We start from the raw sequence: 7,385 nt of genomic DNA, 5'->3' as shown, positions 1-7,385 counted from the left end.
CCCTTCCATGAAATATGTCTCTTTACTTCCACTAAAACAGAATGCCAAAACTCCAAAGCAAAAAACACTTGAAAAATAAATGTATAATGTTCTCTCCCCATTACTTTATCATATAAATGTATAATGTTCTCTCCCCATTACTTTATCATTTCCTTTTGCCTTACATTATGGATTTGTCTTTTCTACTGAGAGGACCATTCCTTAGCTATGACAAGCATCATGATAAAATACCAGAATCATGGCACACGGTTAAAATTTTCCTCTATGCAGTTCAGAGGAAATGACAATTACAGAACATCTATTGCCCATAGAAAATTAGAGAAGGGCTGTATTGTACTTAGCTTTCAAAGAGCCCATTCTTGTTCTATTGAAAGATCAATTTTACAGCTATCAAGAAACTGGACGCCAAGGTAGAAAGAGAGGAAGGATGGTCATGAAATTAAGATGATTACTTTTTAAAAAATTATCCAGCGTGGGCTTGAGAGAACTCGTAAACTCATCTCAATACTTACATACAATATGCCGATGTTGATATGGCAAAATCTCAAATACACACAGGCCAATGCTTGGAGTCCTGCTTCTCTAATAATACCACCAGACCAACTGTGCAAAATTTATTCATGTAACATATCATAAAATTCGTTTCCGGAGTATCCTGGAAGTTCTTTGGTATGTGCTAACTAGCAGCCCTACCCCAAGACCAAATCCAATACCAAACCTTAACCCCGAATCCATCGACGATTCCTCCAGCTTCTCTACTTCCACGCAGGATTCCCAATCAGAGTCAGAGTCACAGCCACAGTTCGATTCAAGGAAACTGCTTTCAGAATCATTCGAATCCGGTTTACTTAAGTCCAACCAGCTTTCTGCAATCTCGTTTTCTTCCGGAATAGCATCCAAAGTGCAATGTCGGACGCGTTCCTTTCTGGGAAGGAGTTGCAGAGTGTGAGTAAGAATTATAGGGAAGCCAGAGATCCGACCAGCGACGTATAGGTCTACGGTCGGGACGGACATGGCGTCCAAGGACCATTTTGACGAATACTCCAGCCGGCTACTGCACTCCACGGTCCATGTCGTTTCGGGCATGAGATCTTCGATTAATTCTTGCCTTTTCTCAAGCTTTCCAAAGATAAGAGGTTTGTCTCTGAGGTAGACCTCAAAACAGAGGTTGTCACTCGTCCGAATGGTGTCGGTGCCGACGTACGTGATTTCGCCTTCAGAAATTTCATCAGCTCGATTCCGTTGGAGCGCGAGAAATGCGCTTGAACACGGATTGAATCGGCGCCCGTTGATCTCCAGAGCCGTAGGATTGCTGCGAGGTAAAAAATGGAGGGTTAAAGATTCGGGAATCAGTACGCTTTGGCTTATTGCAGAAGTATTCATTCTGATGCAGAATACTTTCATGTCAAGGAATTGTTTCCCTGTTTTGGCATGGAATGGACCGTCTGGAAACGGCCGAGAGGTTATGTGGCACATCTTGACACACAATTATGTAGCAGCCTTCGAAACTTCAAATTATCCCGCCAAGTTTTCGACCTCAAGACTTTAGAAACTGCACTGGAATGTAATCTCTGAGCTCTAATTAGTCCGAAGTTCTCATTCGCTTTGAGATCTTGTCCTGAAAGCCAATGAGCTCGCGGCCCTTAAATTGATCTTCTAAATGAGCATTCCTGTGAACGATTTAACTTCAGGGCCGTGAAAAGATTTACTTACACTCAAGCCTCCCGTCTTGAATGTCATTTCTGCGGTTCATCTTTCTTTGACGGCCCAATACACTTATTTTCCTCTGCAATTTATGAAAATTCCAGCCAGAAACCACAAAATTCCATTAATTAATCATGCTCAACACGTGGCCAGACTGTCCCTGGAAAAATCCGGGCAGGAAATTACAGAGGAGACACAGATCTGATACCCCTGATCAAGCTTATGCCAAAGTTAACTATAGGAAACTTTTAGAACTTTAATTTACCGGTCCCCTCTCATCTTGAGATCTTTCAGACTTTTAAACGGGAAAATTAAATGATTAAATCCGCTGATCCTTCCAAAATTGCAAGAAGATACTTTAAAATTCTTACAAAATAATGCAAAGTCCAGATGCATTGAATTTAGCTTGCCTGCGTAATTCTTACAAAATAATGCAAAGTCCAGATGCATTGAATTTAGCTTGCCTGCGTGCACAGAAAGACATCACATACCGTAAATAATCTTTTTTCTTAGGCCAAATCAACGCCTCTGGAAGATCCGCATGTCTTTCACACAAACAGCCTTTCAAAATGTCACAAAATTCTGTAAATTGCCAACCGTATCTAACGGTCACTAAAATACTCGCAACCCGCACCTCTGCTGAACTTTAAGGGCTAAAGATGTTGTCTGCAACAACAAAAACAAAAATACAATACTTCTTTGTGGCACATTCTACACCGGCAGCCGGCACTAAAGCATTTCGTTCCTTCTTTTGCAGCTTTCCCCGTTGGAATGAGGACCGTCAAGCATGGCAGTCGTGTGAAAAGGGGTGAACAGAGCCTACATGGAAACTTCAAACGTGGACGAGTAAATGCCGGTACGCGGTAAGCGGTTTCCTGGGCAGCGACGCGGAAAGATCGGTTGGCTTTCATTTGGTAATTTGTTTAATATTATTAAATAAATAGATTTGTGGGCAATGATGCCCTTCTTTCCAGGCAACACGTCACAGTTTGTCCATTGTATCTCTAATTACTCACGGTGGGCCACCTTGTAAGGATAATGCACATCCATCCTTTTAGGTCGTTACATGCACCGCGCACCACCGTGCAAAGGGTGCCACTTGCAGCGCAATTTTATTATACTATAAATTAAATCGAAATATATTTTTCATTTCGGATTTTAAATGGTTTTGTATTTTGAAGGATTTTAGGGGTTAGCCCTCTCCGGAAAATTATACACCACATGTTGCATCTTATGGAACCTCCGGACAATTATGCACCACATGTTGTATTATAATATAACTTAGTGGAAGATTAAAATAATTCCTTTTTTTTCTTTTTTCGTTTTTTTTTAGAGTAATGAGATGGGCAATTAGACTTTAATGGTTCCAATCTCCTAGTAGGACTCTCTCATACAATGATAGGTTGGATTGTGAAAACCACATGTTATATTATCTTTAGCTTAATGGATTTTATTTATTTATTTCTTTTTTAGAGTAATGAGATGGGCAATTAGACTTTAATGGTTCCAATTTCCTAGTAGAACTCTCTCGTACAATGATAGGTTGGATTGTGAAAACCACATGTTATATTATCTTTAGCTTAATGGATTTTTTTTTATTTTCCTCTTTAGAGTCATGAGATGGGTAGTTAGACTTTAGTGGTTCAAATTTCCTAGTAAAACTCTCTCCTATAGTAATAGGTCCTAGTAGAACTCTCTCCTATAGTGATAGGTTGGATTGTGAAAACTTTAATAGTACCACTTTTTTTTAGTTTCCAATTTGTTAGTTAGACCTAAATTTCAATTCCTTAATTTATCACTCAATTTCTTAATTTGTTACCCAAGGCATTTGTGGTTTTAATTGTATAATCCATAATATTCCTTAATTTATCACTCAATTTCTTAATTTGTTACCCAAGGCATTTGTGGTTTTAATTGTATAATCCATAATTTAAAATGGTTATTGTTGTTAAAATTATCACTTTGAACATAGTGGAGTGTTTCTATTATTTAGATTATTATTTTAAATACAGTGTATGATTATATGGTTCTAGTTATCCAACTTTTCATTTTCATTATGAAGTGTGTCCCTTTATGATGTGTAATATTATGTGATTTTTACTCAATTTCAAATACAATTTCATTATTTTGTTCTAACTGAATAACTTAGATACAATGTATGATTATATGGTTCTAGTTATCCAACTTCTCATTTTCAATATCAAGTGTGTCACTTTATGGTGTGTGATATTATGTGATTTTTACTCAATTTCAAATGCATTTTCATTATTTTGTTCTAACTAAATAACTTAGCTTTAGTGTGTTGGGCTTTTATTATCTAATGTCATTTTAAATTTTAAATATAATGTGTTATTATGTGGTTCTCATTTAATATATCAAAAATTTGAAGTGATTAATTAGACAATTTGGAACCACTTCTAAAGTATTACATGTTAGACAAACTTTGAAATGATTGATTGGACAATTTGGAACTACTTCTAAAGTATCATATATAAGACAATTTGATACAAATTCTAAAGTGATAGATTGGGTAGTGGGATCTTGATGGTTCCAACTTCTTAGTTTGATCGTGGTTCTAATTACTCAACTTGTCACCTTAGTCACAATGTGAAATTTCAATTGTATAACTTGTCACTTCAAATATTCCATGGTTCTAATCACTACATTTAAAATTACAATATGGATACTTGGAATCATTATGAAGAGATAGGCTTGACTATGGGAACTATACACATCTTTGAAGTAATGAGGGTGCTAGTTGGAATTACATATTCATAAACTCCCTTTAAAATTATAAGTTGGGTAATTGGAGCTCCACAATATATCCAAAGTGACAAGTTAGGGGGTGGGAACTCCACACCATCTTTGAAGAGATAGGTTGGGTTGGACCATAATGGTTCCAAGTAAGGGCTCGGAACCCCACATTATAGTTGAAGTGGTAAGTTACATAATTAAAACTTGACGAGTTACTTTTTTAAGATGATGATGAAGCCCTCCACAATATGAATATTGACTAAATATTCTACATTTGTGTTTCAAGTAACAATGTACCACATGTAAACAATTATAACTAGACATATTTATTGATCATTCCCTTAGCCCCTACATTTTCTATGATATAGGGTTACACCTAAAAACATATTATTTTTTATAAATTTCATTTCTGAAAATAAAAAAAAATTCCCACTAACCCTTCCTCTTATCCTTCTACACTAAATCTTGATGTACTAACCCTTACCATTATGTTGAAGTTGTAAGTTACGTAATTAAAACTTGACGAGTTACTTTTTTAAGATGACGATGAAGCCCTCCACAATATGAATATTGATTAAATATTCTACATTTGTGTTTCAAGTAACAGTGTACCACATGTAAACAATTATAACTAGACATATTCTTTGATCATTCCCTTAACCCCTACACTTTTTATGATAGAGGGTTACACCTAAAAACATATTATTTTTTATAAATTTCATTTTTGAAAATAAAAAATTCTCCCATTAAGCCTTCCTCTTATCCTTCTACACTAAGAACACTTTATTTGTGTCATATTTGAATCTGGATCACTGTTAAGATCATCTAGCGTATTCATTGATTTACATGTTAAAATTAAATAATATTTAATTAGTTTTAAACCATTTCCAAATTCAAATATTTATGCGTTGAATTATTTTTATAATAATAATTTTGAATCTCATAAAATACTTTTTTTTAAACAAAATGAGTAGATTTTTTATTTAAATATGGTGTGCATGTTCGCAAACATAACTAGTGTTGGGTGTGGAGCCTGATTATCTTCTGTATTCAAAGGTTTCAGTCGGATGTATACCCTAGGAAGACTGTACACCCCTCCACGTGAGGGGGTGCGGGGGGGACTTGTTCCCCTCGTGGGGGTCTGAGGGGGTAAATCCCCCCCATCTGGGGGTTCGAGGGCCAGCGATCCCCCAATGGGGGTTCGCAGGCAGCACCCCCAAAGCTAAAAAAAGATGTAAAACTGCCTTGTAAAAGTCTAGTGATTTCTAATCAATCTGGGCCATTTATTAGGTGGATGATGTGACGGTAGAAGTTATGTTTAATTTAGGGTTTTTTCCCCTAGAAGGCAACCCCTCACTATATATGAGGGAATTGTATTGCGTCTATGTATATCTGTATTCTGAGTGAGGAAGAGAGAGGAAATTGAAAGCGAAGAGGGAGTTACAGCGGATCTACTGTAGGTTGTATCTCTTCAATTTGTTGGATAATATAATAAAAGAAGGACTGGTTGTTTCTCTGTGGACGTAGCCCAAACTGGGTGAACCACGTATATCTGTGTCTCTCTTGTTTTATGTGTTTTTTGTGTTTATATTTCTGCAATATTTCATGTGTTCCATTGCTCTGTAATATATAATTTTCTAACAACTTGATCCGGATTTAAGCAGGAACGCAATAGATTACAGAGATAACCATAAATACAGAGATGCGATAACCATAAAAATAGAGTTGCAGTGGAAATAATACTTCATTTCATTAATGGAGAATACTGAAATATTCTTACAAATAGAAATAACCCAGCTAGGGTGATGGTAGCTTATCTTTGAGAAGAGATGTGTTGGCTACATGCCTCTGAACTGTTTCGAACTGTCTTTACAATGAGGCTCAAAAGCCTATTTATTATTGAGAAACAATGGAAAAACATTCCAAAACCTAACCCTAGAAGATGAAACGCCAAACTATGGGCCCTGTTTGGGTAAATTGGTACATCAACTTCCCGGGGTTGTAACTTTGGCATACGATCTCCGTTTGACGCGCATGATAGCCCGTTGGAAAGATCTCTCCAAGGACTACGATAGAAAAGACAACTTTTTAACTAAAAAATCGCAGAGGTAGATTTCCCAAAAAACGTCATTTAGGGCCTCAAACCAGCTCCGGAAGTTTAGGACCCGAAAAACTGCTAAAAATAGTAAACTGCGCTATAATTAAGGAATCTGAAAAACTGAAAGAGACAGTTATGGGGGTCCAAATGGGATAGGTGGGTGGCCACCAACATCCACCTGGATCATTCCTCCCCCCTTAGGAAGCAATGGTCCCCATTGCGTTGAGTTCCTCCTTGAGATGAGAAAGCTTCTGCTGAGCTGGGTCTCTAGTGAGCTGTTCTGAAATCTCTGATGTGTCCAGAAATGGTGGGAAGCATGGTCGGCGATGGTCCACATTGAACAATCAGTGCAAGCGAAGGAATTGAGGAATGTTGTGCTTCAAAGCATTGTTGTCCAAAGCCTCGTTACTGGTGTAAGGACCATGTCGAAGCCGTCTGAGTTTCTGATGGGTTCTGGTAAGGCGTTCTCTCTGCAGATGTACCTAAAATTTTTCGCCCACCTGAAACTTGTGTGGTACCCCTCTGGGTAAGGAGAAGTTGTTACTATGTTCTGTCATGACTGTATCCCTATGTTGCTGCTGCTGCATGGAGGAACCCTTTGCGGGGATCATGGATGTAGCAACGCTCTTCCCCTTACTTTGGGAGCGAACCAGACAGAAAATAAATTTCCTAGTTTGTGAGATGAGCTTGCTGCCTTTCTTAGCAGTGATCAAAGAGGTGGTGGTAGGTGGAGCTACCTCTGGTATCCTGTATAATGAATTATCCAAAGAAATAATGACAACGCAAGGCCTTGACTCATACACAGCATGTCGCCTCCACAAGTATGGCT

General features: G+C 37.7%; 1 long non-coding RNA gene across 1 annotated transcript; it reads right to left on the bottom strand.

Moving 5' to 3' along the window:
- Positions 1-460: 460 nt before the first annotated feature.
- Positions 461-2,517, bottom strand: LOC149211353 (uncharacterized). The gene is made up of 2 exons (XR_016250707.1): positions 2,169-2,517; positions 461-2,114 (listed from the first exon to the last, which is right to left on the bottom strand). It is a non-coding gene; the product is annotated as an uncharacterized LOC149211353 (long non-coding RNA).
- Between the last annotated feature and the right edge of the window lie 4,868 nt (positions 2,518-7,385).

This window comes from Pinus tabuliformis, chromosome 1_1, assembly GCF_031772625.1.
Source record: "Pinus tabuliformis cultivar Carrire ecotype Pingquan chromosome 1_1, CPIR1, whole genome shotgun sequence".
Taxonomy (NCBI): domain Eukaryota; kingdom Viridiplantae; phylum Streptophyta; class Pinopsida; order Pinales; family Pinaceae; genus Pinus; species Pinus tabuliformis.
Note: the sequence above shows the minus strand (reverse complement) of the source record. Positions and strands in the feature narration are given on the sequence as shown.